The following is a 23,476-nucleotide window of genomic DNA, read 5'->3' as shown; positions in this document are numbered from 1 at the left end:
AGGGAGGGAGGAAGGAAGGAAGGAAGGAAGGAAGGAAGGAAGGAAGGAAGGAAGGAAGGAAGGGGAAACAAAAAGGCCTTTAATAGAGTTAAAGAAGACTCATCTCAAAGGGCCTAGAAACATTCAAATGTTGGAGAATTGACATGGATGAGATGTTTGCAGAGTTGAGCAAGTGAGAGGCAAAGTTACTTGCTTAGTTGTTCCCCTTCGTTCATTGCTGTGGATTTAATGTATCAGGACATGGGTGGTTGACAAGGGATTTTGCGCTGCCTCTTGGGCAGCTAAATTTACTCTAAGCCTGGGGGAACTAAGAAAAAAAATTGGAAAAAGGAAAAGCTTTTGGGGTTCTTATTTCTCAGGGACCACTGAATCACATGTTGGGGGGGGTTATGTCAGCCAGAATGAGCTAAAGAAATCCACAGTTACTGCAAGTTTGAGAAAAGAAGCACATGGCAGGCAGAGGTCTTCACTTCTCAGGATTCGGAAAGAGAAAGTTCTCAGCAGCGGCTCAGGCGAGGAAGCTTTGGCCTTATGGAAGGCTCTGGTAGGAGCATATGGCAGTATGTTGAACCTCATGATGGAAAATTTTTCCAATTGAGTTTAAGTGAACATGTTGTACACTCCAGACAGCTGGCATAGAGTAACTGGCACACAGGCAAATCCAAAGACAAGATGATTTTTCCTTTCATACTTTTTTTTTTTTCCTCTGTGCTACTTCCTCCACATAACAACACCAACTCTCTGCTTTGATCCATTGCTGGCTAAAGTAAGAGGGGAACATCGCTCCTATTTGTGAAATGCTTTTGCTGTGGGGATTATGTATAAATGGTGTTTGTACAGGTCTGATGCTCTGATCAATCATCTTATGAGTCAGGGTGACTTTTTGACCCTTTGGGAACCTGGGACACACTGGAGCTCTGGGGTTGGCTGAATCTACTCTTAGGAGGATACAGCAGCTGCAGCACTTCCCTAGAAATCAGAGCAGCCTGCAACAGCCAGGCAAGACTGACTCTGAGCAGAATGGGAGATGGAGGAGGAAGGTATTTTAGAATTATACATCTTTGGTTGACAAGGGAAAGGGGAGTTCCATTTTTATTTCACTTTTGAGTTCTAATTTCTTCTAGGACTTTAGTAGGGAAGCAAGTTATCTATTCTTGATATTGGGGAATCAATATTGCATTATTTTGATCCAGTCCCTAATCTTGGATAAGCTATTTTGGTTAGTGCGTCTGAGTATTGGCTGAGGAATGAACTCAGCCTAAAATTCAGCTTGGCCTTTGAAATAAGTTAACATCCTTTTGTTACTCTTCTCTATTCTGCTGGAGTAAAAACTGAACTGAACTGCATGGCACTCTAGGGCCAGGAGACAGTCCTCAGAGTCTTGTCAGGTATTGGGCAGTGGCCCAGGAGAAGGAGCAGAGTGGCCCTGGCGCTGCTGACCCCTTCTCTCTGGGGACAGCTGTGTCCTTGGCTGATCATACGTTTGACCATCAGTCCAAAGGTTTGAGAGAGAACAGAAAGCTGAGGAGAATTTGGGAACACCTGGCCGCCTCTCGACCTGTTTGTGCTCATGCTGTCTCACCATGAGGGGAGGCGTTGGCAGGAGAGACTTTGTTTTTCCTCCACTCACCCTTTAGGGATGGAGAGGAAGTCAGTAGCCTAATAGGTGAGAATTTGAGAACCTCAGTTTGCCTCCCAGCACTAGTGGGTGCAGTTACTGGACTCACACTTCTACCCCAGCGTCTGGGCCAAGGGAGTGAGATGGTGGGTACTGGGAGATGATAGGAGATGTCCATGTTCATGTTGAGGAATGTTCTATCCCAAACATTGTCTAGAAGTGTCAGAGCATGATGATAATATGAAGCAGAGGACTCTGAGTCAGTACTACCATTGCCTTTAAATTCTCTCCAGACAATGCACCCCCTATTGCAGGCACCAGGACAGACCACGCCCACCGCCCTTCCTGAGTGCACCACTGGGTAGAGGTCCCCAAGGCTTCCCTCTCATCCACCACATTATATTCCAGATTCACCCAGCCCTCTCTGTCTCTTTCTTGCCACCCTAGCTACCACCATCGTCTGTTTTCTCTTTTGGACTTTTTTTTTTTTTTGAGATGGAGTCTCACTCTGTCTCCCAGTCTGGAGTGCAACGGCACCTTCTTGGCTCACTGCAACCTCTGCCTCCTGGGTTCAAGCAATTCTCCTACCTCAGCCTCCCGAGTAGCTGGGATCACAGGTATGTGCCACCAGGCCTGGGTGATTTTTTTGTATTTTTAGTAGAGATGGGATTTCACCATGTTGTCCAGGCTGGTCTCGAACTCCTGACCTCAGGTGATCTGCCCACCTCGGCCTCCCAAAGTGCTGCGATTACAGGCATGAGCCACCATGCCCAACCTCTTTTGGACTTCTATAAGATAAGGCCTCCTCATTATCCTTCCTTCTTCCTATTTGCCCATTTCATTCCATTCTCCTCACAGCAAGTAGAGTGAGAATTCTAAACTTAACCTCTGCCCCCGTAGTGTCCCATCACACTGAAAACCACATCCAGTATCTTTCCGACAACCCTCAAAGTCCTGCTCATTCCAGCCTTCTGGTACCTCGTGGTCACGTGGCTTCAGCCACACTGGTTGCCTTAATCAGTTCAGGCTGATTAACAAAATACCATGGACTGTGTGGTTCACACAATAGGTGCTTATTAAATACCATGGACTGTGTGGTTCACACAATAGGCGCTTACTAAATACCACAGACTGTGTGGTTCAAACAATAGGTGCTTATTAAATACCACGGACTGTGTGGTTCAAACAATAGGTGCTTATTAAATACCACAGACTGTGTGGTTCAAACAATAGGTGCTTATTAAATACCACGGAACATGTGGTTCAAACAATAGGTGCTTATTAAATGCCACAGACTGTGTGGTTCAAACAATAGGTGCTTATTTTCTCACAGTTCTGGAGCCCGGACATCCATGTCAAGGTGGCTGCAAGTTTAGTCTCCTCACAGGGTCTTTCCTCTGTGCACATACATCCCTGGGCGTCTTCCTATAGGGACACCTGTTCTACTGGATTAGGGCCCCACCTTTATGACCTCAGAACACTTTACCACTTTAAAGGCCCTGTCTCCAAATACAGTCACATTGAAGATCAGGGCTTGAACATATGAATTTTGGGAGAACACAATTCAGTCCCTAACACTGGCTTCCTGCCCCCCAGGACCTTTGGCCATGCTGTACCCTCTGCTTGTAGGACCTCTCCAGGTCTTGGCATGGCCAGCTCTCTCTTGCCATTTACCATTTAGCTTGAATGTCGTAACTCTGGAGTGACCCTCTGGTCACTGATCCCAATATCCCACAGCCACTTGCCATCACTTCGCCTGTTTTGATTCCACCACAGTACTTGCTCTCTCCTGCTATTGATCATATATCTGTATGTTTGCTTGTTGCCTGCCTTCCTCCATCAAAACAAAAATTCTTTGAGAGCAAAGGCCTTGCCTGCCATGCCCACTGGTCGCTACTGTGTTCCCACAGGCACAAAGCAGATGCCCAACAAATATCTATTAAATGAATGAAACAAAATTGCCTTTGCCTTCAGAGTTAAACAGATACATTGATTCATAATGAGGTAAGTCAGACAGCTTTCCAAACTGAAAAATAAACTATCATTGGTGCCCAAAGAAGATCTTCCTCTGATCTAGCGAGCAGAGTGTAGCTCCAGGCCAAGTTGCAGGGCATTAGAAAGTTAAAACACTGGCAAAATTCTTGCTGAAGTGCCTTCCAAAACAAGCGAGATTGTTCACACCACCATCAGGAAGGCACGCGTATGCTGGGTTCCCACCCTCTCACCAATGCCATGTGGGATCAAACTCATAAATATTTATCAGTTTTACGAGTAAAATGATATCCTGTTTTAATTTTCATTTCTTCAGTGATGAGTAAGATTGTGTATCTTTTCATTTGTTTATTAACCCATTATATTTTTTCCCTGCCGCTTATCTTTTCCTTTACCTAGTTTTACATTTTTTAATGCATCGTTTACTTATTGGTTTGCTGGAACACTGTGAACCTAAAATAAAATGCCTTATTTATCTAACCAAAAATATACACGTACATTCTTTAAACCAGAAATTATACTTTTAGGCGGTTAACCCGGAGATAGATTTGCCTTAGCACACAAAAATACATCTGCACAAAGTCCACTGCAGTTTTGCTGTAGTAACCACAAAATAAAATCCACCTAAATGTTCATCACCAGGGACAGGTTGCCAAAAGCTGTTCCTATTAATGAAACTGTTCACAGTGGTTAATAGTTACAGTAATAGAAGAGGAAGCAGGTGAGAAAGAGATCTTAAAGATTCAAAGGGTTTTATGTTTTTTATGACTTTTTTTAGACCAATTCTAGGTTCATAGCAAAATTGAAAGGAAGATACAGAAATATCCAATATATCCCTTGCCCCCATAATGTGAATACAACCTCCCCCATTATCATCATCCTCCACCAGAGCAGTACATTTGTTGTAACTGACGAACCTACACTGACACATCACATCACCCAAAGTTCATAAGTATACAACAGGGTTCGCTCTTGCTGTTGTACATTTCATGGGCTTGGGCAAATGCATAATGACACATATTCATTATACATTTGTGTAATTACAGTATCCTGCAGAGTATTTTCACTACTTTAAAAGTTATCTGTGCCTCACCTATGCAACCCTAACCCCCAACCCCAAACCCCCTGGCAACCACGGACCCTTCTACTGTCTTCATGGTTTTGTCTTTTCCAGAAAGTCATAAAATTGGAATTATACAGTATCGTTTCATTTTTAATACAGCCCTTAAAGAAGCAAATCTCTTTCCATCATCCCTCTAGCTCTGCAGATATTCAAAATTGCCGATAGACTGTTCTCCATTACCTATTTCTTTGAAAACATAGAATACTTCTTTAAATTCTAGAATCAATCTTGACTCATTAAAAAGTATTAATTTTTGCATCAGGCCATTCTCCTGCCACTTATTAAGCCTAGCTGTGAGGGAGAAGTGCATTAAAGCCTGTAGCTCTGCATGCAATATTATGCCACTAAGGACACATTACAAGAATCCTACTTGCATTCAAGCATTTCCACACAAAGCAGTGGCTCACATACAGTGTGAAAATTGAGTGTGCACAGCTCTCAAAACTTGGAATTCTTGCCAGGGTTGAAGAGGTTTCCACTGGAGCTAGCTGTTCTGAAAGTATTTGGCATCCCAGCCAATTGCTTTTTGGTAGCCCCCTCTCTGCAGTCCAGGTGTGCATCCCCAGAAAACTATGCACTATTGCATCCTTGGCACACTCCTCACACCCAGGACCTGTGCTCAAGCCACCAAACCATGCTGGTTCCTAAGAGCATCTCTGCAAACCAGATGTCTCTTTGTATGAAACATGCTGGGAGGATGAGTGGGGCACCAACGTGGAATGAAGCTGTCTTTCCTCCTAGAAATTATACCAGTGAATGCACTTGAGGTGCAACTGCTTGATCTCACAACAATGAAAGCATAAATGGACACAAATTCAGCTGCTTTTGATATGTTGAAAACAGGCCCCCACTTTGATTTATTTCTGAGGCTTAACGATAACAAGAATAGAAAAGTGGAACTATTATTACCACCCTGTGACTTTTGAGCTGGGCATGGTTTGGGACATTGAAATTAGAGTAGCCTTGACTCATCTACTCCTCAACTCATTTCTAACACCATTTTCCATTGCACACTTTCAAAATCTACTCGATTGAAGAGCCATCCACACATCCAACTGAAAAAGATTAACCTTCCCTGGTCTCCACACCTCTCCGAGATTTCCAAGCAGGATAAGACTGCCATCCATGGCCCCACATCACCACTGTCAGGAATAAAGAGAAAGCCTCAGAGCACTCCCAGCAAGACCCCATCACTCACTGCCCTGCAACACTCCCAGCCTTCTCCTCAGTGCTTACATTGCGAACATCAAGGCAAATCTCGTTTTGCCATTCTCTCATGTACATCAAACTTCACAAGGAGCCTGCAGCTCCCAATCAACTCTGATCTTCCCGGCCTCTTATATCTATAGTCTCTCTTTTATCAGTCATCTCTATAGTCTCCCTTTTCTCATCCACTCTGCCATTCATCCCAAATACCTGAAACCAGTCCACACTGTCTTCTAGAAGTCATGCTCAATTGTTAGCTTCTCCGTACTTCTTCTCAGAACTTTTTTTCACTTCTTGCTGTAAATGGACAGACTCTCAGGAAACCACTTGCTTTTACCCTGCCGTCTGAAAATGGTAGCTGTGGTATCTTGCAAGGTTCTCGTAATGCCAGATCTGGAGGTAGGGGCAGGTGTTCTGCTTTCATACTGCCACTTGAACATCCTTTTTTCCTACCACAAGAACAAATAACAACACAAAGTTTTCAACTTTTAATACTATGTGATTAGTCCTTATCAATCACCATTTTAGTTTACTACTGTTATCTACAGACCCACAGGTCACTCCCCTAATTCCTTGAAGATTTTAGCACCCAACTCACCACCACTTCTCCAACATATTTGGTAATTTCAATATCCATATATATATGATCTTTCCAATGTCCTAGACTCTCGGTTTTTCGAGGCCCTCTTTTCCAACTCTCACATTTTCCACCCTGCCTCAACCACTCTCTCCAAAGGCTATACTCTGGCCTTATCATTACCAGCAAAGCCATCCATAATTACAATTTCAACCATTCTGTCTTTCCAGCTCACTCTCACCAATGTCCCAACTCCAAGAAACCCTGACCCCACTAGGAGCTATTAGCCATTGACTACTTAAGCTTTTCTTGGTCCCTCAATTTTCTCCCCGGCCTAGATTAGATCTGATGGTCCATCATCTCACACTCTTGCATACATTCTTAACAATCTTGTTAAGAAGATTAACAAGACCCCAGGCCAGGTTAGATCAACTTGGTTTACTCTGCACACCAACACAGATGGCCAGAGCTGGAGAAAGCCACACAGCTTGCTGACTGATCTCATTTTAAGTTGATAATCCCTACCTTCAAAAACGTCTCGAGCTCTGCCCATCAATCATTCAATATTTCCATAATCCATTCATTCTCCTGTTACCCTAAACTGGTGATTTTCAAACTTGAGACTGCCACAGAATCATCTGGAGGATGTGTGGAAACTCAGATTGCTGGGTCCTGACCCCTGAAGTGTCTGAATCAATCTAAGGTGGACTTAAGAAACTGCATTTTGAACAAGTTCCCAGATGATGCTGACCCTGCTAATCTGGACCACACATTGATAACCACTGCCCTAGATGATTATTTCATGACGTTTTCTTTCTTCTCAAACTTCCAACACATATTTTCCATCCTTACTCTCCACTGATGACTTAACTTGCACTCATGCACACTCACACATACACACATCAGAAAAGAGCTTCCCAAGCTCCTGACCCTGAATCTCCTTCCTTACTGGGAACAGTGTCCATATGTTTGTCCTTCCCTCCTGCCGCTGCAGCTGAACTGTCAAAGCTTCTCCCTAAAGCCAATGCTTCACATGCTTCCTAGATTCCATCTCCTCTCTCTCACATAAACCTGACTCCTGAAACTTCTCCTCTCCCATTGCTCTCCCTACATCAAGAATTTCTTCCTCTCTATTGGGTCATGCCCATCAGTGTCAAGTGTCTTATAAAGAACCCCTTCCTTACCCCTATATTATCCTCTAGTTCCCCTTTATAGCAACATTCCATGAAATTTGACTTCCTCAGTTTTCTTCAAACTCAACCAGGCACACCCTTACCTCATGGTCTTTGACCAGATTTGTCTCCATTCCGAAGATTCTATAAGGCTGACTTGAAACTCTCCTTCAAGGCCTTAATCAAATGCCATCTTGTCAATGACATTGACCAACCCATTAAAAATTGCAACATCTGTTTCCCAATGGCCAGCAGCTTCCACCTCTCAACCCCACCGACCACCAGTCTCCACTCCTCCTCTCACCTTTACTACTCACAGTCTGAAATTCAATCTCAGTTGGAATTAGGTAATAATTGGCATTAGGCAAAACTAGTATCTTTCAGACAGGGCTTCTAAGAATGCTCTTTGACAACATCTAAATTGGTTAAGGCCTTCCTATTGTTTCATCCTCTTTGTTTCCACACTTTGTGATGAAGTTCATGACCAATTGGACACTTCATGGCTTTGTCTTTGTGACATTTAAATGCCATTGGGTCTGGGAGACTAACAGATTTCTCCTGAGGCCTCTTCAAATGTAGCTTAATTCTTAATGTTTTTGTAGCTTTTGTTAATTTAAAAGACAGATCTGTAAGACCTGCCTCATCTTCCTTTCTGTCTACTCATCCATCTCCATATTAAATCCTGCCTGGATATACTAGGAAAGAAAAAGAAGAAAAAAAAATGGCATGTCCTTGTCCTAAAAGAATCACCATGGCAGTGGTGTCAGAGGAATTCCTATGTCATTCAAGAGGTGCTCAAGTCCTCTTAAGAAGTCTAGCACTGGCTTCGAGCAAGATCCCTGGTACATCACATCACCTTCAACACAGTGAACCAGAGGGGAATGAATTTAGCTGAATCCAGCAGAAAAGGTATGCTGTGTAGTACTCGGGAAAGAAAATAATCAAAGTGACAAAACCAATAGATCACCCTGAAGACTGAAGGGCATGCAATTTCTCCTCCGCACAGTGCCCTGATAAAGGAGAGGTCATACAAAAACCCCAGACATTAATGAAGGAAAAAATGATAATTAAAACATTTGCAGACTCTCCTTCTAACAAGAACTCTACCACTTTAGCTTGTGGGGATAGTTGGTCAGCAATAAGAAAAAAATGAAATCTCCATGTAAAAGACTTAAAAGTTAGGTGAATTTTACATACCATGGTTTCTCTACTTGAGTGATCTAAAAAATAAATAAATAAGTAAAGACTCACTGAGGCTTTAAGTGCTGTAAGTACCCCAGGCAGAAAGATCAGGCTTGGTTAAACTATTACATAGTCCGCCATTTGTGTATCATGTCATCGAAGGTGTCAGGGAGGAAAAGAAATGTATCTCTTCCTTCGTGTTGGCCAAAGTGACAGAAATCGGTGTTCAGAACTGAAATGACAAACCCTTCAGTTTAGAAGAATGCACATTAGAGCATAGACCTTTCAGTTCTCTTATGTTAAAACAAAATAAATAAAATAAAAACACAAAATTTTAAAGGAAGAAGGGAAAATGCTAGGGCAATCTGATCAGGAAGATAAAATCTCCCCCTCTGGCAAGGTTCAGGAACATTCTGCAGCAGAAGTTCTCCACTTGTCAGAAGAATTTATTTTTCCAATTCCTTTCTCTTGGGGAGCATGCATTTCCCCAGCAGATATGAGAATGGCCTGATTCTCCCAAGGTAGCAAACTCTCAACTGGAATTCTGTTGCAGTCGCTCGTAGAAAATTTCCTGTTCCATTATTGCACCAAATGAGCTCTGGGCTAATCAGACCCTCTAGGGAAAGGATAAAAAATAAAAAGCACCCATCCCCTAAAGCGAGACTCTGAGCTGCTTTGAACTACATTTACAGCCTTAATATAACCCAAGAGATTTCACAATTCACATGAGAAGCTAAACCCTTCTTCTAATGAAATATTTATTGGGTTCATCATGGAGAAAAGGAGAACAATTTTTGATGAGCATATTCTTCTATTTATTGTATTCATTAGAAGTGCCAGTGAGAGGTTTCAAAGTAATTTTTTTTATTGTTGCTTGGGATGAAACATATAATTTTCATCATAAGCAAGATGACCGTAAATAGAATACAATTCTTGCTTGAGTGCTGCCCAAGTGTTTGGTGAAGAGGAGGGAAATGTATATCAAATGCCTCCTCCTGCACCTTACTGACTAAGCCTTATGTTGGCAACTCACCCCTGGTATGCACTCTCTGCATTCTGTAGCTTAGTGAAGGATTTTGTCAGGCCAAAATAAAACGCAAGAAATCAAGATCCCAAAGCAAGCGACTGGTGAAAAACACACTGGGGAGACAGTGCTGCTTGCCCTTGGAACCTTGAGAAGACAGAGGGTTGCAGCCAAGCAGTCCTGGTGTCCACCGGACAGGAGAGGGAGGGTTTAAAACTCCACCGATTTTGTGGTGCTCTCTTTTGCCTAACAATATGTGTATATTTCACCCTCACTTCATACTGAGAAAAAGTAACAGATTCATTATTTTATTACAGGCAGATATTCTTATTCCGTATTTTTTGTTTTGGTGAAAAGTGTGCCGACACAGCACTGAGCGTTCCTCGGCTTCCAACTGCCACCTCTTCTCCCAAGGGGTAAGAAAGCTGTTATCACTTCGATGCTAATAATAGAAAATTTAGCACAACTGCCTTCCCATCTTTCAAACCACTTCAATATTTTAAAACAAAAAACAAAACCCCTTGGCTCAAGAGGAAGAAAGAAAAGAAAAATTAGATTACAGTTGATCAGATCTGAAAGCAGTTGTCTAACGTCTCTGTGCGGGCTTTTTTTCCTGTAATTAAAAGAAAAAATTTTTTGATGTCTCACTTTTGTCCTATCAATTATGAGAAAACTGAAGCACCCACATTACACTCCTCGTCCTGCATTTCCTGCCTGTCCCACCAGGCTGTTATTTATTTCTTCCTTAGACATCCACTCTCACCTAATGAATGGGTGCTGTTATGAAAAGAAATTTAATTTATATAAACATTAATGTAATACCCAAGGAACTTGCTGAAAAATAATGTTTTTTTTGTTTTGTTTTGTTTTGTTTTTTGTTTTTGTTTTTTTTGAGATGGAGTCTCACTGTGTTGCCCAGGCTGGCGTGCAATGGCACAATCTCAGCTTATTTCAACCTCCACCTCCCAGGTTCAAGCGATTCTCCTGCCTCAGTCTCCCAAGTAACTGGGACTACAGGAGCCCGCCACCAAGTCTGGCTAATTTTTGTATTTTCAGTAGAGATGGGGTTCCACCATGTTAGCCAGGGTGGTCTTGAACTCCTGACCTCAGGTGATCTGCCTCCCTTGGCCCCCTAAAGTACTGGGATTACAGGTGTGAGCCACCGTGCCTGGCCAAGATATGAATTTTAAGTTCATCTCTGGTTTATAGTCCAAGTAAGTACAGCTCACTGGGTCATGTAAATTTTTTGTCCCTCAATATTAAAATATAAGATTATTACAAAAATATAATCATGGCACTATTTAGAATTTAGATAACACCTCTCCTCTTAGGAAAAACATATCTGGAAATAGATGGCCTTATTTCATATTCATTACAGTCTTGTATGTCAGAAGAGGTATTCTATGCTAATATCCGTATATTATAAGAAAGAAAGAGGAGTCTTAAAAACTCAAGCATCTTACATACTAGAATGGAATTTGAGCACCAGAGTTAAAATATTGCATGGGAAATTCATAGACATAAGGCTACTTAGTAATTCATTGAGTTCAGAGTTTGTAATGACCCCCATGGTGCTAAAAACTTAAACCTCCAAAGTATTCCCAGTCCTCCAGACCAGCACATTTGTCTAAAGCAAATTTTTGACCCAAAGAAGGACCAACTGAACTAACTGAATTAGAATTCAACATGGTCCAATTAGCTGGGCTTGGTGCTGCTTGTTCTTCCCAGGATGTCTGGCTGGCAAGAGCTCTACCCTTACTGGCAAAATGGGGGATGGAAGGACTGTAGAATTAAGCTCTAAGGGTAGAATAAAAACTGCTCTGAATATTCACATTTCCTTTCTTTTGTCTCTCAAATGTTATTGTAAATGAAATTATGTCAGAGTAAAATACTAATAAACCAAAGTGGGTTTTTGTTTTCCTACTATGGAGAGCAACCGGTCAGCTTTACACTAGCTAGATGTGGTTTTCCAATCCTGGTTTAAAAAGCATTGCAGGTATGTAGTCATTTACTTTCAGCCTGCAAGTCCTTTGATAAAAGAAGCCCTTTGCAAGAAGCATTTCTCTCCTGTCCTTATAAATCAAATAAATAAAAATAAAAATTTCTGCCAAGCCATATGCTTCTGCTTCTCTCCTTCAACTGGCCTAAAATAAAAAAGATTACCCCTCTCTGTTCTTTTCCTATCCTTCTACTTGAGGGGAAAAAAGAGCTAGAGAAAGAAAAAGAGAGAGAGAAATCAAACAACTGTCTAAACAAATCAATCCAACATTTCCAAGGGCTTTTGACCTGCAGCAATGTCAATCTCGTCTTTTTTTCCCTTTCTTTCTTTGAATCAACATAACCTATGATTCTGATCACTCCAATATGTCAGTGCCTGCTGAGGGCACGTTTTATTGTTCATAAAGCCCCAGACGATAATGAAAAATAAGCAGGGAAATGATAAATTCATCAAAGTTGTGAGAATATTCGAGGAAAAAAGGAATTTCCCGAGGTAACTGTCCTTGACCCGGCTCTTTAATCGAGTGAAATTTCATCACTTTATCTAATATCATGCTTCATGCTTCAGGCTCCCAGCAATTCTATTTTAGTGTGGTCTAATGGGCAGCTGACACATCCACTCAGCACCAGACTGCATAATATGTGCTGACACACTGTGTGGCAAACTGCCTTGCAGGGGCTGTTTATTTGAGCCTCGCCAGGAAAAATGTCATCACAAAAAGGTTCTTTATAATTCCGGGCTCAGCTTTCCGGGACTGGGTGGACTTCCCACTTTAAGAGGTCTGGGAGCCCTTGCGGGAAGGCAGGCAGTGATTTGGGTGGCTGTGCACATTTGACTTTGGGTGAGAGGTTGGGAAAGCCCCGGTTATGGTTGTCTGAAACCTGAATCTAGATAGTGTAATGAAGAGTGTCATTCTAACGGCTTTGCAGGCTGCTCTTCTCAGAACCTCTGATTCAATTTGATATTCTGAGGTTAACGTACTGTATTGGGCCTGAAAACAGGAATGCACATGAAAAGCTTTTATACTTATTCAGTTCAGTAAGCATGGCAAACTCATCAACAGCTATTTGTACACTGTAGGCATGATGGGACTTACTTTGATGTTCTGATTTATGCTTGCTATTTTCCCCTCAGTGTTACTTTGGAGTTGAAATGCACTTAAAAAAAAAAAAAAAGGCAGCTTTTGACATAATAGCTAAGGATATTATCATAAATGAAGCAACACACACACACATGCACACACAAACATAGAAATGCCACAATCTTTGACTCTAAATTTCCAATGTAGACAAACTTCAAATTTGAAAAAAATATAAAGGAGATTAAAGATAACTAGATGAAATGTGTGACCCTGGGCTGAATTCAGTGCCACAGAAAGGAAAAAAATGCTATCAAGGACGTTATTAGGACAACTGACAAAACATGAACCGTAGATTAGAGAAAAGTATTGTATCAAATGATAAGTTTCCTGAATTTAATTACTTGTTGTGATTATGTAAGAAAATGTGTTTTCTTAGACAATTCACAGTGAATTAAAGCTACTAAAGAGTATGGGGCATGGTGCATACAAATTACTCTCAAAGGGTTCAGAAAAATTTAATTAGAGAAAGAGGGAATGATAAAGGATATGTGGCAAAATGTTAAACATTACCGAATCAGCAGAGCAATGCAAAATAATTCTTGTCGAGGAGGAGTAAATAAATTCTGTCAAGTAGAGGTTCAATTGTCTTCCCTCCACTTCTGCAGAAGAAGCTAGTTTGCATCCATATGCAAATGTATTTCGATATTCCTGATCTATAAATGAACCTTTGAACTAGCTGTAATATTCGCCTGTTTCCCTCACTAACGATGAGCTAAAACCTCTAGCATGTGTTCCTTCAAAATAAAATTGGTTAATCCCAATAAAGTCCTTAATTCTCTAAACCAGTCTTGTGACACTTTCATAAGTCTGAAATCATTGCAAAATAAATATTTTCTAAAATTACTATAAACAGAAAATAACTATGGGTGGGGACCTGGTGTAAGAATAAATACCTGCTGCATGTGCATGTATTAAATAGAAATGTGCTTTACAGGCAGATAATGTGCTTACTCCAAAACTGTGGCACCAGTAAGGTTAAGCAAGCTATGGTCAGTCTAATACTACCACGACTCTGATCATAATGGAGTTCTGTGATTTGTGGCCTCATTAGAACCCTGGGATGGCTATTTAGATCTCCGTGTATGCTATGCCTTGCTTCACCTCACAACCTTTATATTTAAGAAACTGGAGTAGAGTAGCTTTACATTTCCCAGAAAGATCAAATTTAATCTCAAATGGAGTAGGACATTTCTATCTTATGCAAAGTAAGAAGTCACACTGGGACTGGCCTAGTGATCCCCACAGTCTATCTACAGAGGAAGAGTCTTTTGTCACAAAATACTGGTAGTTGCAGTTAGGGAGGAAGAGCATGGTGGGGTGGGATGTTAAAGCAGCAAAGACATCTGTCCATCAAAAGGTTGAAAGCAGGGCATTTCTTCAGTGGTGAAATAAGAACATTGTTCTGTCTTACAAATGCCAACATTTACACCACCACAAACATCTTTCACTTTAAGCAGGAGTGCTTTGGTAAGACCGATCAAATATTCCTTCCCCAGTGATTTCCAGCTTTGCTTTTTCTAGAAAGCAATTAGTACTGGTAGCAGTATAATAGGAGCCATAATGAAAATAGCCTTTATATTAGATTGAGCCCTTACAATGTGCCATATACTCCGTCAACAACATCACATTACCCCTTTATTCTTCACAGTTTTCTGAACCAGATATTATTAGCCCCATTTCATAAAGCAGTAAACTGAGGGACAAGGAGGCTAAGTGATTGTGATACCAAGAGCTAAGGAGTGGCAGAGTTAGATTTCATATTAGGTGAAGTCTGGTTCCAAATCCAGAATGCTTGCATTTACACTACACAACCTCTAGAATACAGACTTGATAAAAACAAGCTCACAAATTACTTTATTAAAAGCTCATTGGTTCGGGTGTGGTGGCTTACATCTGTAATCCCAGCACTTTGGGAAGCCAAGACGGGTGATCACCTGAGGTCAGGAGTGCAAGACCAGCCTGACCAACATGGATAAACCCCATCTCTACTAAAAATACAAAATTAGCTGGGAGTGGTGGTGCATACCTGTAATCCTAGCTACTTGGGAGGCTGAGGCAGGATAATTGCTTGAACCCGGGAGGCAGAGGTTGCAGTGAGCCGAGATTGTGCCATTGCACTCCAGCCTGGGCAACAGGAGCGAAACTCAATTCAAAAACAACAACAACAACAACTCATTGAAGAAAACAATACAAATTAGGTGTTCACAATATGGTACTGTTCATGTTGTGGCCATGGTGATCAATGGTCTTGTGGAACATCATGCCAATGAAATAACTAGTTTAAATAAAGCAGGTAGATTATTTTGAACAAATAATGCAAAGCAATAAAAAAGTTATTTCCTTTTGTTTCCTTAGATTAGCCAAAGTTACTAAGAACAGAAAAAAGGAACTACTATTTAATTTTCCATTTTGAAGATTTTTTTTTCCTTGAGATGGCATCTTGCTCTGTCGCCCAGGCTGGAGTGCAATGGCACGACCTAGGCTCACTGTAACCTCTGCCTCCTGGGTTCAAGTGATTCTCCTGCCTCAGCCTCCCAAGTATCTGGGATTACAGGCATGCACAACCACGCCTGGCTAATTTTTTGTATTTTTAGTAAAGACAGGTTTCACCATGTTGGCCAGGCTGGTCTCGAACTCCTGACCTCATGATCCACCTGCCTTGGCCTCTCAAAGTGCTGGGATTATAGGCATGAGCCACTGCGCCTGGCCCATTTTGAAGATTTTAATACTCTACCTGGAGAGACCCTATATTTTCTAAAACTACAACACAAAACTGTCAAATTATGAGAAATTTTTAAAAGCAAGCTTCAAGTGTTGTTTTAGTAATGGTAATAAACTATATCAACATTTTTTCTAGTAAAAGCAATAATTTTTCTAAAGGGGAAAACTTTAATTTATAAAGACTTTCACTAGTCAAATCATGGCTAGAAGTATTTGGGGTCTGATATTTTAAGTAAATTGATTGTATCTCAAAATTAATCCTGTCCACCATTTTATGTGAATGCCAATTTTCTTTAATTACTGGAAAGTATCAAGTCTCGTCAATGAGACTTTTAAAAAGTCTAAGAGAACATAAGTCAAATAAAACAGTGACTTTGGATATTATTTCATTTATTGTCTGCCTGTTGGGTCCTTCGTTCAGCTAAGAGACGAACACTTACTGAATAGGTTTTGATTCTTGCTCTGAATAATCTTAAAATACAAAGATGAGATACAAATAAACAGTTGGCTGTAACAGAGGGCAAATGAAAGTACCCAATAGAGAATGTAATCAATAAAAACTACTTTTTTTGGAAACCGTTTCTCACTCTACATGATTCTACGTGTTCATCACATGACCCTACCTCCTTCATCATAGAAACAAGCTTATGACCTGGACTGGCCAATCAGAGAACCCAGACTTCCCAGAAACAATGATAGCCCCAAGATAGACACATGCCCCACCTCCAAACAATCCAAGTCATATGACAAGTTGATGTAAATGCTGTGAAAGAGGATTTCTCTCCTTCGGAGATTGAGAGCTAAAAATACTATGTAAATCTGGAGCTTCTGAGAACCGCTTTCCCATCATGTATGAGTGTAGGGTCTGCTTAAGACTGAACCCAACATGGAGAAAACCAGAGCCAGGAAATATAAGGGACAGATCTCTGAGAACATTAGCCAGGTACTGAATTCAGCCAGCTCAACTACTGGATTTTCAGTTACACGAGCCAATAAATACTTATTTTATTTACCCTTGTTTGTATCTTTCATTGAAAACTAAATTGCCTCTCCAATACCAAGATGATCCCTGAATGGAGATGGATTGAAGTGTAAAACTTTTTCCATCTCTAACATCATATTAATTTACTTCACATGGGGGATAGAGGAAAGAACAATTACCTTCAGCTGAGTAATACACTCAGGGCTTCATGGAAGAAGTGATATTTGAGTTGAGCTAGGATTTCCAAAACTGTAAAAGCAGAGTAAGGACTTTTGGGATGAGGAATTAACATGAACAGAAACAAAGAAATATGAAAGTATCCAGTGCATTTGCGTAACTCAGTGGTACAGAAATATAACAAGGAATGGAGGAGAAGTTGAGAATGAGAAGGTATTTGAGAAGTCAATGATAAAAGATCTTGAATATTCGCCAGGTAGTCCAAACTCTTATTATATAAGCAAATGCAAACCATTGAAGGCTTTGGAAGAAAAAAAAAATTCAGGATGTGTCGTATTTCCTGGGAAAATAATCCTGCTAACAGCCTAAAGAAATAATTAAATTAGTAACGATTGGAACGGAAGGCAACCTAGGACCTTGGTGAGAGGTGTTAAGGGCATAAAGAAAGTGCCTAGAGGGATGGATAAAAGCAGATATATTCAAGAGACATTTTAGAAATAAAATTAATAGAGCAAGGTAACTAAAGTTAAACATTTCAAATGATAATATCTGCCAAGAGAGAATTTTAAAAAAGAAATTATGATCTGATGAAGTTTTGAGGCAACAGTTTTTAATGGTTCAAAACACGATCTTTCAGGCAAAGTGGAACTAACCTTTGAGAAATGCTTAGAAATGATCCAAAACAGGCAGATGTACTACGCTCACTCTAGTATCAGGAAGTGAAAGAATTTTACTTCTAAGTTTTGACTTTATAACACATTTTAAACTGCAGACAAATGAGCTGGCATAATGATAGAGTCACAAAATGAATTGCAAGTTGAATGTTAAATGATGCTTGCTTCCTTTGGGTTTTCATGTGGTCGGGCTTAATCTCAGGACAGCAACCAAATGTGGGTGCAGACTGTCTTCATTTCCTTCCTTCCTCCCTTCTCTTTTCTTCCTCTGGCTCTCTTCCTTTTTTCTTTTCTCTTTCTTTCTCAGTCTATCCTCTTTCTCCCCCATTATTATTAAATTTGTAGCCAGATTTAGACAGAAAACTTTTTATTTTCATAGTGGAAATTAATCAGCATGCTGTTTTAAAACAACACAAGAAAAATTAGCAAAGTTTTCCATGACTTTAAGAGTGGGTGACCTTTTAAATTTTAATGCGGCAAATATTTATAGAGTGCTTACAATGTGGCAAGCACCGTGCCGAATGTAGTCATTGTCTCCAAAGACTCAGTGCCCAGAATCTTCACTTAGAGAGTGGTGATTTGTCAAATTTAATAATTAGAAATTTTCTATTTCAGCAAAATTACACTTCTAATCATAATACGAAATTTTAGGATGATTTTCTTTCCTGAATTGACTATATTATCATTTGAATTCAAATAGGGAGTATGGCAACATTCCAGAAGTTTTCATACTAATTTTTATAAAGGTATATGCAAATGTTGATTTCAAGTTGTAACCCCTGGGATGGCAGGTGGTGCTTCATAACCAGTTTTTAACTTTCAGGTGGACAGTAGGCATTAATTGGTCATATTTAGTTAGGCATTGAACTTAATAACAAACTGTAGTATTCATTACTTACTGTGAACTAACAAGTGCTCAGGGTGGGCGGGGGGGGGCGGTGCTCAGGCCTGTAATCCCAGCACTTTGGGAGGCTGAGGCAGGCAGATCACCTGAGGTCAAGAGTTCAAGACCAGCCTGACCAACATTGTGAAACCCCATCTCTACTAAAAATACCAAAATTAGCCAGGCATTACACATGCCTGTAATCCCAGCTACTGGCAAGGCTGAGGCAGGAGAATTGCTTGAAGCCAGGAGTCAGAGGTTGCAGTGAGCTGAGATCGCGCCATTGTACTCCAGCCTGGGCAACAAGAGTAAAACTCTGTCTCAAACAAGCAAACAAACAAACAAACAAAAAAACAAGTGCTCATGTCAGGGAGGGACAGTAAGTGGTAACTACAGGATGACTGAAGTTGAAGGGAGAACAAAAAGGAAATCTAGTTGTCAACACCAGAAATCAGTTGGCAACCATCATCCATTAGCTACCTCAGTGATTTTTTTTTTTCTTTCTTTTTTTGAGACGGAATCTCGCTCTGTCTTCCAGGCTAGAGTGCAGTGGGGAGATCTCGGCTCACTGCAACCTCCACCTCACGGATTCAAGCAATTCTCTGCCACAGCCTCTGGAGTAGCTGGAATTACAAGCGCCCACCACCACGCCTGGCTAATTTTGTATTTTAGTAGAGACAGGGTTTCACCATCTTGGCCAGGCTGGTCTTGAACTCTTGACCTCATGATCCACCCACCTTGGCCTCCCAAAGTGCTGGGATTACAGTGATATTTTTAACTGTACCTAAATCTAATACCATTTTAAAAAATGAGAATTAAAATTTTCTTAACTCATAGCATCTTTTCAGGTAAATACCATATACTATTATTATTACTCTAAGTAATCATCTAGGAGTTTACACACAGATAATGTTTTCTTCATCTTCAAAATGCAAAGATGAAAAAAATGAATTCCTATAATCATCTTCAAATTCTCCCTCAAAAAAAGTAGGAAGCTGGGATACAAGCCAAGAGAAAAATCCAATTTTAGAACTTCAAGATCAAGTACCTAGGCCAAGGGTGAAAAAGGCATCCTTAAAGAAACCGAAGTCTTAGAAACCAGTTCTGAGGAACTTGAACACGGTTTTCTTACAAAGTTGAACTTGGCCGGGCGCGGTGGCTCATGCCTGTAATTCTAGCACTTTGGGAGGCTGAGGCGGATAATTCCAGCCCTTTGGGAGGCTGAGGTAAGAGGATCACTTGAGCCTAGGAATTGGAGATCAGCCTGAGCAACACAGGAAGACCCTATCTCTACAAAAGATCATTTAAAAAAACCAAAACACCTAGCTAGACCTGGTGGCACTTGCCTGTAGTCCCACCTACTCAGAAGGATGAGGAAGGAGGATCGCTTGGGCCCAGGAGCTCCGCGTGACAGTGAGCCATAATCATGTCACTGCACTGCAGCCTGGGCAGCAGAGCGAGAGCCTGTCTCAAAACATCTATACATATATATAAAAACAAAAAGTTGAACTCATTAAACTGTCCCAGATGAACAAACCAGTTAACACTATTAAAAACACTTTTCAATAAAACATAACTTCTAAATTACAATATCACACAGATCAGTGCATTAATTAAAAAATAAAAGATATGGCCGGGCGCGGTGGCTCAAGCCTGTAATCCCAGCACTTTGGGAGGCCGAGACGGGCGGATCACGAGGTCAGGAGATCGAGACCATCCTGGCTAACACGGTGAAACCCCGTCTCTACTAAAATACAAAACTAGCCGGGCGAGGTGGCGGTGCCTGTAGTCCCAGCTACTCGGGAGGCTGAGGCAGGAGAATGGCGTGAACCCGGGAGGCGGAGCTTGCAGTGAGCCGAGATTGCGCCACTGCACTCCAGTCTGGGCGACAGAGCGAGACTCCGCCTCAAAAAAACAAAATAAAAAAATAAAAAAATAAAAGATATATTTAACTCAATCACAATTCTTGAGTTTTCAGGTCTTAAAGAAAATTATGTTCTTACAATTTCCTTTTTCAACTTCATAATCAACTAACAGTTTAACAAAAGGCAGAGGAGAAATCTGTAACATGCATTAAACTTTCACTTTCATTAGCAAAACAAACACTGAATGAATGTGCTTTTACCACATCTGCTTAACCTTGAAGACTCCATATTTTGTTCACTCTTCTTCTGGAAGTTTTAAATGGCAAAAACATTCCTGGTTTCATTTGCAGTCTGAATGAGTAATTTCAATGATAACAATGACATTTGAAATATTTGTGGTTTTGTGCAGCCTTTCCTCCAGGAATAATAAATAAGCCAAGAACATTGAATAATGCAAAGAAGACCCTCCTTAAGAACTATAGAGGAAAACAAGATCCTGTGCAAAAGTCATTTGTTCTGGCCTTGTAGCCCCATTCAGAGTGGAATTCATACTACCCAGACTCTTGGGGGTTTTTCTTGGACAATTTATTTATTAATAATAAATTTAATTAAACAATCAATGAATCAGTATTTAGGTCTCCATTTCTGAGCTGATAATATTTGTCCAGCAGTGCTTAAAGTCCGGTTGTTATTTGTTTAAATTTAGACTTATATAGATTCTATATGTTCAGAGGATCTTTATCTTTTACTGTCCTCTCTGTTGGCCAACATTTGAGCATGGGAGTTGGGGAGTGGTGTATGATGTTCTAGTTCAAAGGTTCTTTTAGCCAAACTGAGCTTAAATATGTATATAGGCATATTTTAAGGTGAGAACACAGTATTAGCTGGTCTCTCAAGCTATATATTTTAGATAAAAGCACTTATACTAAATACAAATCCTTTCTGAAGTAATCAGACCACCAACCACAATGTCAAAATGCTTTTAAGGAAACTTCACAAAAACACCAAGCTTCAATTGTCTCCTTTACTTGTAGCAAAATGAAATAAACAGGGCCAAAGGAAATTTCCCCCAAGCCAACACATAGACAGGAAAAGACTTCAGAAATCCAGGAGGAATGACAAACATTTTTTAAACAGCATTGGGTTTTCAATTAAAGTCTTAACTAAAAGTGGTTCTAAAAATCAATGTGCTCTGCTTAAGGGAAAGAGGGAAGACTCCAACACACTTGTAAGCACACAGTAGGCACTCAAGAAATCATTGTCAATTGCTAGCAAAGCAGTGACAAAAATCTTTTGTTTTTCTAGAATAGAGGCTGAATCAAGGCTTTCTCCCTGTCTGGATAGTTTGGATGTTCCAGAGCGTATAACAGGGAAAGGACAAGAAAGTAAGAAAGAAGCACTTAAGGGAGTGAAAGAGAGACTTTGGAATTAACAAAGACAAGATCCGTTTCTCATTTCCCTACCCCTTCTAAAAAGTCGGGGAGGGGGACTAGTTATCTCATCATTGTAATAAAGGAATTGATCTAGATATACTCTATAGAGGGCCATAAACTGCCCAGTAGACATCATTCAATCGATTCTCACTATATTATTTTATAAGTTTTTGAAAAAAAGATGGTATTTTCTCTATATTCCTCATAGCATGGAGAAAGATCTAACAAGGACCTAAGAGCTCCCTAATCAATTGGTCCTCATTGTTCCAGGAAGTTAATAGATAAGAGATTGCTTCCAGTTTGGGGGAAATTATTGAGTCATTCAATTATTTCATCTCTCCCGATCCTTCTCGATATCCAAAAGTAAATAAAATGCGGAGATAATGGGACCACCGGAGGAACTCTCCCCACTGTTCCTTTAATATCCAGTTGAATGGCACTGTCTAGTCTCCAGGTAAATATCATTGCTTCATGCATGTGCTTTAGCCACATGTGGAAAAGGTGCAACCCTGAGAAGACTGAAGAAGAGAGAAGCTAAATAATCACTGTTATAGACAACACAGAAGATTTCAGGTGGCATGTTCATAAAAATCAAGGACTTTTTCCAAGCTCACTGTTCAAGCAGGTAGACAATACATGCAGATTCATTGCACTCTAGACACAGCCACTGGTGTTTCCCTGTCTTAAAGTGTTACCATTAAAAAGGAATTATCCTACTTAGAAAAAAAGGCTGTGTGTATTTAACTTGAAAACAAGATTTGACAAGGTGACCATCTGTTTTCTCTTTCCCACTTAATTACAAAAGGAATGGTACTTGAAGCCAACCAAATACCCAGGGAGGAATTGGGATTATCACATATTCATTTTCTCTGCAAAGTGCAAACCTAACACTTGCTCATATGGCCACATTGAAGGGGAGCAGAATTAGCGCAGCTGCAACTGATCTCCCACCACAGCCACTGGGACTGAAGTTAGTTAACCTGAAAACCTGACGCCACTCAATGTAAGCACATTGAAGGGCACCCAAACCATTGGTAAAGCCTCCCCTTGGGAAGAACAAATGTTCCACTGGATAACATCTTATTTCACCTGCTTGCATGGGATCATCTCCACTCAAGGTCTGAGTTTCTTGTCTTTCCCTTTTTTCTTTCCTTTCCTTTCTTTTCTTTCTCTCCTTTCCTTTCCCCTCCCTCCCTCCCTCCCTCCCTTCCCTCCTTCCCTCCTTCCCTCCTTCCCTCCTTCCCTCCTTCCCTCCTTCCCTCCTTCCCTCCTTCCCTCCTTCCCTCCTTCCTTCCTTCCTTCCTTCCTTCCTCTCTTCCTCTCTCTCTTTCTTTCTTGATGGAGTCTCGCTCTGTCACCCAGACTGGAGTGCAGTGGTGCCATCTGCAACCTCCTCCTCCCGGGTTAAAGCGATTCTTCTGCCTCAGCCTTCTGTGTAGCTGGGACTACAGGCACGCTCCACCACGCCCCACTAATTTTTTGCATTTTAGTAGAGATGGGCTTTCATCATATTGGCCAGGCTGGTCTCGATCTCCTNTCCTTCCCTCCTTCCCTCCTTCCCTCCTTCCCTCCTTCCCCCCTTCCCTCCTTCCCTCCTTCCCTCCTTCCCTCCATCCCTCCTTCCCTCCTTCCCTCCTTCCCTCCTTCCCTCCTTCCTTCCTTCCTTCCTTCCTTCCTCTCTTCCTCTCTCTCTTTCTTTCTTGATGG

The 23,476-nt window shown here is 40.9% G+C and overlaps 1 long non-coding RNA gene across 1 annotated transcript in view; it reads right to left on the bottom strand.

Annotated features, from left to right (window-relative positions):
* The window catches only part of LOC108542632 (uncharacterized), a 72,652-nt gene that overhangs the window by 1,477 nt on the left and 47,699 nt on the right, over window positions 1-23,476 (bottom strand). Inside the window, exon 2 of the long non-coding RNA XR_001889318.1 lies at window positions 6,150-6,388. This is a non-coding gene — a long non-coding RNA (uncharacterized LOC108542632). The remainder of the gene's footprint in view (window positions 1-6,149; window positions 6,389-23,476) is intronic.

Source organism: Rhinopithecus bieti, unplaced genomic scaffold, assembly GCF_001698545.2.
Source record: "Rhinopithecus bieti isolate Rb0 unplaced genomic scaffold, ASM169854v2 scaffold_19708, whole genome shotgun sequence".
Classification (NCBI taxonomy): domain Eukaryota; kingdom Metazoa; phylum Chordata; class Mammalia; order Primates; family Cercopithecidae; genus Rhinopithecus; species Rhinopithecus bieti.
This window is presented reverse-complemented; position numbering and strand designations above follow the sequence as displayed.